Source organism: Sander lucioperca, chromosome 1 (assembly GCF_008315115.2).
Source record: "Sander lucioperca isolate FBNREF2018 chromosome 1, SLUC_FBN_1.2, whole genome shotgun sequence".
Classification (NCBI taxonomy): domain Eukaryota; kingdom Metazoa; phylum Chordata; class Actinopteri; order Perciformes; family Percidae; genus Sander; species Sander lucioperca.
In genome coordinates this window covers 29,840,292-29,852,091 of record NC_050173.1, presented here as the reverse complement: position 1 = coordinate 29,852,091, position 11,800 = coordinate 29,840,292, and positions in this window count along the sequence as shown.

The window sequence follows — 11,800 nt, the reverse complement described above, 5'->3', positions numbered from 1 at the left end:
TATCTTTCGCAATGCCCAAAGATTGTGACCCGGACAGCAGATCAGATAGAGACGTGGATTACAGAGGGTAGAAGATGTCGTAAGTGTGGTCGCACCGGCCATGAGCCTGCCACATGTACACTAAAGAAGCCATGCAGTGAATGTCAGGAGATTCACCTTCATGTACTGCACGTCATCGCTAAGCCAAGTTCAGGTGTCTACCTCATCACCCCAGTGGAGGGAGCATCACTTACCCCTATCAAACAAGTTGCAGGTGTCTATCTGAAGGTCGTTCCCGTCATTGTGAGTAATGGAAAGAAATCATTGCATACTTATGCAATTCTGGATGACGGCGCTGAACGTACCATCATTCTCACAGAGGCGACACACCATCTTGGGCTTGCGGGAGAACTTGAGTCCATGGCCCTGAGAACAATAAGACAGGACATTGCTCACATCAAGGGGTCATCTGTCAGTTTCCACATAGCATCACCGGCTCAACCTGAGCCTGCGATAACACGCACCTGATCGTAGCCAAGGAACCTGTACGTCTCAGCCCTAGTGGCGGACCAGCAGCAGTACACACAGAGCTTGGCTGGACTCTCCAGGGGCCTGACGGACTCATGCCTCATCAAGTGCCAACCAACTGCTACTTCACCTGCTTCAGACCAGCTCCCGATGAACTTTATCAACACGTGGAGCGTTTGTGGCAGCTCGACGTCCTGCCCTTTAGGAGCGAGAAAATGGCAACACGGTCACGTCAGGAGCAAGAGGCTGTTAATCTGGAGGAGCGCACAATTCGTGTGAAGGATGGCGACACTTTGAGATAGATCTACTGAGAGCACATGTTGACGTTGTGATGCCGATTCTGCGACGTACGGAAAGGAGACTAGCAGGCGACCCAACCAAAGCTCTCATCTATGAGGCAGAGATAAAGAAGCTCATTGATGCAGGGTACGTCCAAAAGCTCAGTCGAGAGGAGGTTACCCAGACGTGAGTCGTGGTTTATTCCACATCACTTGGTTGAACACAACGGAAAACACAGACTTGTGTTTAATTGCTCCTTCACTTATCAGGGACTATCCCTCAATGACCAACTCACTCCAGGTCCAGCTCTTAGTCCGTCACTGCTTGGGGTGCTCTTGAGGTTCAGAGAGCACTCTGTGGCAGTGAGCGGCGACATTAAGGCGATGTTCCACCAGGTGCGCCTGTTACCCGAGGACCAACCCCTGGTGCGTTTCGCCTGGAGGAACCTAAGACGGAATGATCCCCCAGACGTCTACCAGTGGAAGGTCCTGCCGTTCGGCACAACCAGCAGCCCCTGTTGTGCTACCTTCGCCCTTCAAAAGCATGTGAAGGATCATGCAGTTGGAAATGAGGACGTTGTGCAGGCTCTAGAAGAGTCATTCTACGTCGACAACTGTCTCCGGAGCCTTTCCACTGTTGCAGCTGCTACACGTCTGGTGGACAAAATCCGCAACCTGCTGGAAACTGGTGGGTTCGAGATCCGTCAATGGGCAAGTAATGATTCGTCAGTTGTCTCTCATCTCCCTGCTGAGGCTAAATCCAAAACCACCGACCTCTGGCTTCTGGAGAAGCACTCTGACCCACAAGAACCGGCTCTGGGACTGAGTTGGCACTGTCTTTCTGATAGGCTTGGCTACAAGATCAGACCGCTAGAGACATTAGTGCCTACCATGCGCACTATGTACCGTGTGTTGGCCACCCAGTATGATCCCTTAGGCATGATCATCCCATACACTACACGGGCGAAGGTTCTGATCCAGAAGTTATGGGCAAAAAAGAGGGACTGGGATGATCCCAACCTCCCACCTGATCTCTTGGCAGCATGGGTCAACTGGGAGAAAGAACTACCAGACTTGGCGAACAATACATTGGCTCGGCGGTACGCACCACGACAGTTCGACCCATCAGACACAGAGTACAATTTACATGTTTTCTGTGATGCATCTGAGCAGGCTTATGGATCTGTGGCCTACTTGGTGATGGTGAGTGCAGGCAAGGTTCATGTCGCTTTCGTGATGGCCCGCTCACGTGTTGCTCCAAAACGGCAATTATCAATACCACGACTTCAACTCTGTGCAGCGTTAACCGGGGACCAACTATCTTCCCTCCTGCACAAGGAGCTCACGTTACCACTTAAGAACACCCATCTCTGGACTGATTCAACGACAGTCTTGTCCTGGCTGAAATCCGACTCCTGTCGCTTCAAGGTTTTCGTCGGCACCAGAGTCACAGAGATACAGGAGTTAACTAACCCTTGTGATTGGAGATACGTTGATTCAGCCAACAACCCGGCAGATGATGTCACCAGAGGCAAAACGCTGACTGAGCTCACAGTCCCAAACCGCTGGATCCAAGGACCTGCATTCCTCTGGGGCCCAGTAGAGCAATGGCCAGCTCCACCAAGCATACGAGAGTCAGAGGTTCCAGATGAGCTCAGAAGGGATGTCTTCTGTGGGCTAACTCAGTCAGCTCCGTCGCTGCCAACCCCAGATGTCACCCAGTTTACAGACTGGTCAGAATTGGTAAAGGCCACACAGCAGGCTTTAAACGGGGTGGCGGGAACAGATGCCAATGCACAGAAGTATGAGCTGCGGGAGGCAGAACTCCACCTCTTGCAATCATGCCAGGCTGACAGCTTCCCAGAAGAGAGGAAAGCACTCAAAGCCAACAAACCAGTATCATCACACAGTCGATTGAAAATGCTGGCACCGGAGATGGATGCTCATACTGGGCTAATGAGGGTAGGAGGACGCCTACGGCATGTCAACCAAACTAGCGTGGAGGATATCCATCCTATTATCCTGGACTGCAATCACCAAATGACACGTCTCCTCATTAAAGCATTTGACATAAAGCTGCTGCATCCAGGGCCCGAACGGGTATTCGCCGAACTGCGGCGCCAATACTGGGTTCTCCGGGGTCGACAGGCAATCAAGCAATACCAGAGGACATGTGTGGACTGCCAAAGATGGAGAGGCAAGCCAGCAGTGCCAGTTATGGCGGACTTGCCACCGGCACGCCTGCGGCTTTTCCAACCACCGTTCTTCTCCACAGGAGTGGATTGCTTCGGACCTTACACCGCAAAGGTCGGTCGGCGCCATGAGAAACGCTGGGGGCTAATCTTCAAGTGCCTGACAACAAAGTGCATACACCTGGATCTGATCAACAGCATTGATTCTGATGCCTTTTTGCTAGCCCTCAGACGTTTCATCGCCCGTCGCGGCACCCCGTCTGAGATTCTGTCCGACCAAGGGACAAATTTCAGAGGTGCAGAAAGAGAACTGAAAGAGACCTTCGCTGCCATGGAGCCTCAGGTACGTGAAGGTCTAGCTAAGCATCAGATCACGTTCAAGTTTAACCCACCTGGGGCCCCTCACTTTGGGGGCATATGGGAGCGGGAAATCCGTTCCACTAAAACTGCTCTACAGGTTGTCATGGGGACTGAAGCTCTTCCTGAGGAAGTCCTCCTGACACTGCTGATCGAGGTGGAAGGAATGCTTAACTCTAAACCGTTGGGATATGTGTCAGCTGACGCAGCAGATCCAGACCCTGTGACGCCAAATATGCTGCTAATGGGGCGGCGGGACGGCTCTTTGCCACAAGTATCATATGCTCCCACCATTGTAACAAGAAAACGGTGGCAGCATAGCCAAGTGATTGCAGATCACTTCTGGTCACAGTTCATCAGGAGCTACTTACCACATCTTCAGGTCCGTCAGAAATGGCAGCAGCCCACCGACAATCTTACACTTGGGACTGTAGTAATGATAGTGGACCCCCAGTTACCGCGGGCCTCCTGGCCTGTGGGCAGAGTGGTCAAAGTCCACACCAGCGCTGATGGATGTGTTAGATCAGCCGAGGTCAAAATCAATGGCCGTATTTATCATCGCCCAGTTGCACGTTTGGTCCAATTGCCAGGAATCCCGGATGATGACAACTGACCAACAGAGTTATGGAGGAGGGAATTCATGGACTTTACATAATAGCCCTGCTATTACGGGGGCGGCTGTACTGAATTCCCACTAGTCCCACTAGGTGGCAGTATTAGTTAGATAAATGGACAGGCATTAGGCCGGACAACTAAGTAAGGACTGGGGTCCTTTACCACTGCGTTGATATTCCGTAGTCAGTTATTCCACTCGGTACAGCCAAGGAATGAACATTGTATGTGTGAATGAGCACATGTAAGTTTGTTAAATAACCAGAACCCATGTTTCAGTTACCTTTAAGTTCTGCAGAGCTTTACTGTGTTTAAGTACGATTTAGAGAGTTTGATTGATAGTTCATATTTCTGAGTAGATTTAATACTGTTTCTACATTGCTGTTATTAAGCTAATGCTAACGCGCTAATGCTAACGCTGTGAGCTGCTAATCTGTGAGTGTAGTATATTGAGATAGTTGATGCTAATGTGACAATTTTATATTCATTTGACATATATGACATACATTCATTTTACTGTCATATTGACTCACTATTGTTTTCTACTCTGATTATTGTTTCAGATACCATACGTACATACATATATACCTTAGAGGTATCATACTACCTTCCTACCTAGACAGGAAGCTGTTCCTACTGTTCAAACCACTGTACCAGATTCTGAACACCAGTAAAGTTAAGTGGAATCAAGACTTCTGCCCCCGTTGTCTATCTCTCTAACCGGAGACCCATTGTAGATGAGGAGCCGGCCTACAGCTGTTACAGATATACATATACATCCTGCTGACAATTCTTACAGCGTGTGTAAAATAACATTGTGTATGTGAGTTCAAGAGAATAAGCTCAGAGGCGTGGGCAGTTTTGGGGTTGTAACAGATACGTAGTGCAATAAACAGACAGTGGAGTAAAACTATGTTGGTCACTTGGTCTTTGTTTTGTTTTTTTCTAAAGTACATGTGCTGCAGGATGTGAATAATATTGTACTTAACACTTGGCACATACGGTCCTCCATATTTTCTTGTAACTAGTGCAGAAACACCAATATAATCATGCATCAAACCAGCCTATTAATGCATGTCATGTATACTTTGATGTGTTTATACTGAACATTATGCCTGAACAACACACAGTAGTTTATAGTGTTCTATATGACTGTAAGCAGATGTTAAAAAAAACTTTTTCTTATGAGAGCTGATTAAATAAATAACGGTGGAGCAAATGGCAAACTGTCACTGACATTAGAAGACCTGGAGGGGAAAGATTTCTTAGATTGTAAAAACATGGTTAAAATATTCTTTTTAGTGGCTCAATGATAAAATACTTATTTAACTTCTTTGCTCTAAGCTGTGAGTTGCTATTTGAACCTCACAAAGGTTTCTTGTAGCTTAGACAGGAGTAGAGTGGTATTAGTTGGATTTTGGGTGTTATGGTTGCTTGGACACCAGATGGCTCTTCTACTTAGCTTTGTACAATCTGTGCTCATGGCAGAAATCTAAAAGTGACCTGCTGATTTACTGTTACTGACATATTCTGATTTTAAAAAATCATGTCGATCAATTCCTCAGTTTATAGTTGTCATTTGCGGAGGAGGCACAGGTTGAGCCTGACTTTCAGGTCTTTCGAAGGACCCACATTCATTGGCAGTGAGAAGATCCAGTGGCACACAGAAAGGTTAATCCAATGGATTGTTGGAGGATCTTCTCACCTCCTTAGCCAGATGTAATTGATTGATTAATGAGGGAGCTGGATGATGAGTTTAAAGGATGGGTTGTCGCACCTTGGCAATGATAGATAATTAATTAGATTGGATAGATTCAACTGTGACATGGAGCCAAAGTCTGAGATCTCTTTAAAGCTGTCTAGACAGGAAGGACAAAACCAAATTCAACAATTGTTTTTGGAAGAGTGGTGATATGTGGGAGCAGTAGGCCCTTTAAACATAAGGGTTTTATGTAACTCCAAATTTACAGCCACAGTTTGGGCAGATACTAGTCATACAATCTGAAAACTGACAGTGCTCAGGTTTTTAATAAAGCCCTATCTTCTTTTCTGTGTATTCTAATTTTGGAATTTACAGTCATTCTGATACAGCCTCTATGCGCTTCACTGGGCAAACAAAACCACATCTGGGTTGAAGTACACAAAGGGAAATGGCACTGCCTAAATGCTGTACACCACAAATGTACATGTTCTAAGGGGGGAGCCACCCTCAATTTAAATGTAAGTTTTAGTATAAGGAGTGCTTTTGGAAGTTTCTAGTTTTGTAATACCTGCGATCATCTTCAGTTGGGGAAGGAGATCTAGGTTTGGGGGGGTACATGTTATTAAGGGGAGTTCTGGGAAATCACCATGGCAGCTTACTCTATTTAATGTTATGAATGGCCGTTTTTGTTTTGTTTTTCTCACTGTGTGTTCTAAAATACAGCATATGCTTTCATTGTTTATAACTGCTTGCCCTATATGTCTTTCAATGTTGCCAGCATAGATGCCACTGATGAAGGCCATCCTGTGAGGTTTATATCTTGGAATGTCAAGGGGCTTAATGGTCCTATTAAAAGAGCTAAAGTTTTTTTCCCATCTAAAACAATTAAAACAGGATATATTGCTTTTACAAGAAACACATCTCAGATTGGAGGATCATAATAGACTCCGTAGAAATTGGATTAGTCAGATCTTTCATTCCAAATTTACTAGCAGGTCCAGTGGCTATATTGGTTGCCAAAAGTACTCAATTTACACCCTCTAATGTAATCAGTGACCCCAATGGCCGTTTTCTCATAGTTTCTGGTTCCCTTTTTCAGAAGCCTGTTGTACTGTGAATGTTTATGCCCCTAACTGGGACGATGTTCACTTTGCAAACAAGATATTGTCACTAATACCCAATCTAAATACTCACAAGTTGATTTTCTCAGGAGACTTGAACTGTGCTATTGACCCATTGCTAGATAGGTACAATCCCAAGCAAATATCCTCTGGTGTGGCCAAATCCTTCTCACTTTTCATGCAACAGAATGGTTTTGTGGATCCTTGGAGAATTGTAAACCCACTCAGTAAGTAATTCTCTTTTTTTTCCCATGTCCATCGTTCCTTTTCCCGACTAGACTATTTCTTTATAGATAGCTTTATATGCGGATGACCTCCGGCTTTATATTAATAATCCTATAGAAAGTGGTCCCAGAATGGTGTTGCTTTTAAATCAGTTTGGAGCTTTTTCCGGTTATAAATTAAATTTTCAAAAAAGCATATGCTTTCCTATTAACAACTCAGCTTTACAACCAGGATCATTTCCCTTTCCCTTATCTCAAGATGGTTTTAAATATCTAGGTATACACATTACTCGTTCCTTCTCTCTGTTTGAAGCTAACTATGGCCCTCAAGTTAATCAAATGAAGGCTGACTTTGATATATGGCGTAGTTTACTGCTTACCATGGCAGGGAAAGTACAGTCAGTGAAGATGACAATACTTCCCAGATTTCTTTATTTATTCCAATGCCTGCCAGTCTTTATACCCAAGTAATTTTTTAAGTCAGTTAACAAATCTATAACCTCGTTTATTTGGGGGAATAAGGTTCCAAGGGTTAATAAGGCCATTCTCCAAAGAGATCGTGAGGTGGGTGGATTAGGCCTTCCAAGTTTTATCCATTACTATTGGGCATCCAACATACAAAAGATATTATTTTGGCTCCATCAACCAGGTATACAAACTGGTGTCTACTTGAGGCACAGTTTTGCCGCTCCACATCTCTCCTAGCTTTAGTGTATTCCTCCTTGCCAGTGCAGCTCTCAAGATTCGTATCAAATCCTGTTGTATTGTCCGCTCTCAAAATTTTCAATCAATTTCGCTGTCATTATAAGTTAACATCAGCGTCGGTGTCAGGACCGGTGACCAGAACTCAAGCGCAGACCAGAGTGTTGTTTCAATAAAGGTGATTTATTTAAGTGAAAAACAGAATGTGGTTTGAGTGGCAGGAGATTCAGATGAGTCAGAGAGAGGGGGAATGGGGTCCGGGCTCCAATTCTCTGGATCTCGCGGTGCTGGCAGGTAGATCTGGTTCCAGGCTAAGGGGGGGGGTCTGAGGTGAGACAGGACAAAAACAGGTTAGCAACAGGTATTTCACAATAGTGAAAGTTCAGATTGGCTGGCGTGTTCTCATACAAGCTGATTCAACGATCCGGCGGGGACTGGAAGGTTGGTCTGGCTTATAAAGGGGAGTTGATAGTTGATGAGGAACAGGAGTGCTGAGTGGTGTGACGAGCCGGTGTGAAGGCAGGCGCTCCAGTGACCACGCCCACCTGTGGCTTCCAGAGCATGTGGGAGAGAGCAAAACACAGAGACGGACACCAAACCAAAACACACCAAGCACACAGCAGGCACACTAAAAGGGGAAAAAGAACACAAAAACTACATTCACACACATACCATGAAGGAGGCCAGGGTCATGGCCGGCGGGCCGTGACAGTCGGTCCTGGGCCCTATTTATAAGAACCATCTTTTCCCCCCTTCTACACTCGATTCAACATTTAGACAATGGAGTTTAAGTGGTCTCATACACATTAAATATCTATATACAGATAACATATTTGACAGTTTTGATAATTTATGTAGATGATATAATCTTCCTCGTAGTTTTTTTTGTTTTAGGTATTTACAGATCACTTTGTTAAGAGTAAATTTGTTCCATTTCCTGATCTCCCTGCCGTCACAATGTTGGGCAAACTAACTCTCACCTTTGTGAATAAAGGCCTAATCTCTCTACTATATTCTCAGCTGATGTCTCTCGGAGATCAAAACCTAAACAAATTTAAAAGCAAATGGGAGGATGTGCCGGAGGAATATTGGGCAAAGGCACTGAAAAGAGTCAGTTGGTCATCTTCATGTGCTAGACTGGGGCTTATACAGTTTAAGGTTTTACATAGGGTGCATTTAAGCAAGGCAAGGCTTGCCGACAAATACCCCGGGACGGATGCTAGCTGCGATAAATGTTTTTTTTCTCCAGCCAACCTAGTGCATTCTTTTTGGTCTTGCCCCCAACTCTCAGGCTACTGGGCAATAGTTTTTAAAAGTTTTTAAAAGTAATGCTGGAGCCCTGTCCACTTATTGCAATATTTGGTGTGGCAGACGGAATCCTGAGTCTAAATGCGAACCAGTTGGACATCATTGCATTCACATCACTTTTGGCCCGTAGGAGAGTTTTGTTAGTTTGGAAATCTTCTACTTCCCCATCAGCTTCTGCTTGGCTGGAAGATGTAATGTTTTTTTCTAAAGCTAGAGAAGATAACATTTACACTGAGAGGATCTGTGGAAAGGTTGTACTTCAAGTGGGGACCGTTTTTGTCGTATTTTGAAAGTCTGAAAGAGTTACCCAGTGGGTGAGTATCTCTAATTGTAACTGAGGCCCCCCCTCTATTTTTTATAAACCATTATTATCTCTCCCTTTTTTCTGTTGGTATTTGATCGCTTCACGGAATGGTTGACACATTGTAAATAATTACTGAATTTGAGTCACCTAATATGTTATGGACATATGTGGGCCTATGCTTTGAAAATATATTGATGCACAGCTGTGAGAATGTACATTCATAATTGAGAAAGTTTGTTTTTGTGAACATACTAGCTGCCAGGAGGTGTATGGGGAGGGTGGGTGAGGGAAATCTTGTTCCTGTTTATATAAAAATTAAAAAACTGGAAGAAAATGTAACCTGTATTGTGCAATTCTTTCAATATATATATAAAAGAAGTTGTACACCTCATGGACATTTAATTACCATTGATTAATTGGTTAACTGACACAGATCAAGTGAATGACTGTAGGGATCTGTTAGTAAATGAATGCATTACCCAGTCTTGGTGTAGCTGCAGACCTGTGTACAGGTGTATTTTTGTATAGGCCTAGCACTAATTATCCTGGATGAAGACAAAAAAAAAATCTAGGGTCTTATTTTCTGTCTCTTGGGTTTTCTTCTTCCAGTTTTGTCTGTGTGAGGTTACAGTACATACAGTTGCATAAGCCCCTTACACTTAATCTGGTGCCATTTTTGGCAAGCTCTTTAAATAGACAGCACAACTATTTCTATTTCTTATTTATCACGTGGCTTGCTGGGGGTTTGTGTTATTTATATATATATATATATATATATATATATATATATATATATATATATATATATTTTTATTTTTTTTTATTTTTTATTTTTATTTTTTTATTTTTGTTAAAACAGCATACAAAACACAATGTACAACATGAACACATCTTTTCCCCCTGAACTCCCCCATTAGTAATTACCACTTACTTAAAGAAAAATGAGGACAAGCTAACATAACCACCGTAATTATTCAATATAATACAATAAAATAATAACAAAATAAACAGCTGTTTGCAATCCGACATAGGTTATCATGTATCCCAATCCAAAATTCCTGGACCTTATCACAGGACCATAGGACATGAAGTAATTGGCCGTCCTCTGTCTTACATTTCCAGCAATTTGGTGTGTCTTTTAGACCAATTCTAAACAATCTGGAGGGAGTCCAATAGAAGCGATGCATAATCTTGAATTGATGAGGCGCACCCTCACATCACGTGACATAGTTTTAATATTCATACAAATTCTGTCCCACTCCTCACCATCCAGTGCAATGCCCAGATCCCCTTCCCATGTCTTCTTGAGGCCTGACCAGGCTCCATCCCCCAGGTTCTGCATAAGCATAAAATAATACCCAGAAGCCTCATGACCTTTTCCATATTTCAACAGCACCATATCCAAACATTCTTGTGTCTTCGGGGCTGAAGAACTGGATCCAAAAATCCCCACCAACAGATGGCGAAGTTGCAAATATCTAAAAAAAATTGAGACCTAGGGATTCCAAATTGCTGTACCACATTCTCAAAGGATTTCAATATTCCACCGAGATACAGATCCCCCAGTGTAACAACTCCCTCTTCCAACCAATCCCTCCAAAAAAGCGGAGATCTACCAATACATAACTTTGGATTTCGCTGAATACTTGATTAAGTATTAAGATCTAAGGATCCAGTTCAAACAGCCAGGCCACTTTAGTCCACACGACTTTAAGTGAGAGATTATTGGATGTGTTTTTGCCTCACCATACAGTTTGACAGACAAGCTTTGTAAGGGTGATAATGGGTCAAGAACAGATTGCTCAATACAATACCAGGGTGGGGCTCTCTCAGGAGGAATTGACCGTGGGCCAGATGACTTAAGTTAAAAGCATAGTAGTAATACAACATCTTTGGTAGACCTAAACCTCCTCTATCAATTGGTCTTTGTAATTTATTTAAATGTAGCAGGGTTTTTTGGTTTGAGTTCAAACATAATTCAACATAAGAAGGCTTGTATCATGTGGCGCATCCACATGATACAAGCCTTCTGTGACCGTGGTACAGATACCCATTGTCCCCAGAGGATGAACCCTAATGACCTTGGTGATCCTCTGACGTTCCCTCTAGCACCACCAGCAGATCAGTGTTTTCACTTATGCAGTGAAATATCTCAATATCAATTGGATGGATTGGCGCATCATTTGTACCAATATTCATGGTTCCCAAATGATTTTCCTATTGTTTCCTGTTGACACTGCTCATCTCCCGACTCTTCCATGCGGTTGACAGTTTTGAGTGAAATGTCTTAAAAACTATTAGAAGGATTGCCTTGAAATTTGGTACACATATTCATGTTCCTCTCATGATGAATTGTAAGCACTTTTGTTATCTCTTTAATGTACATCTAGGATCTATGATTATGACCAAATACCTGCAAAATTGATGACATTCCCCTCAGCCCCAGTTTCACATTGTGTTAAGTGCTAATTAGCAAATATTAGCATGCTAACA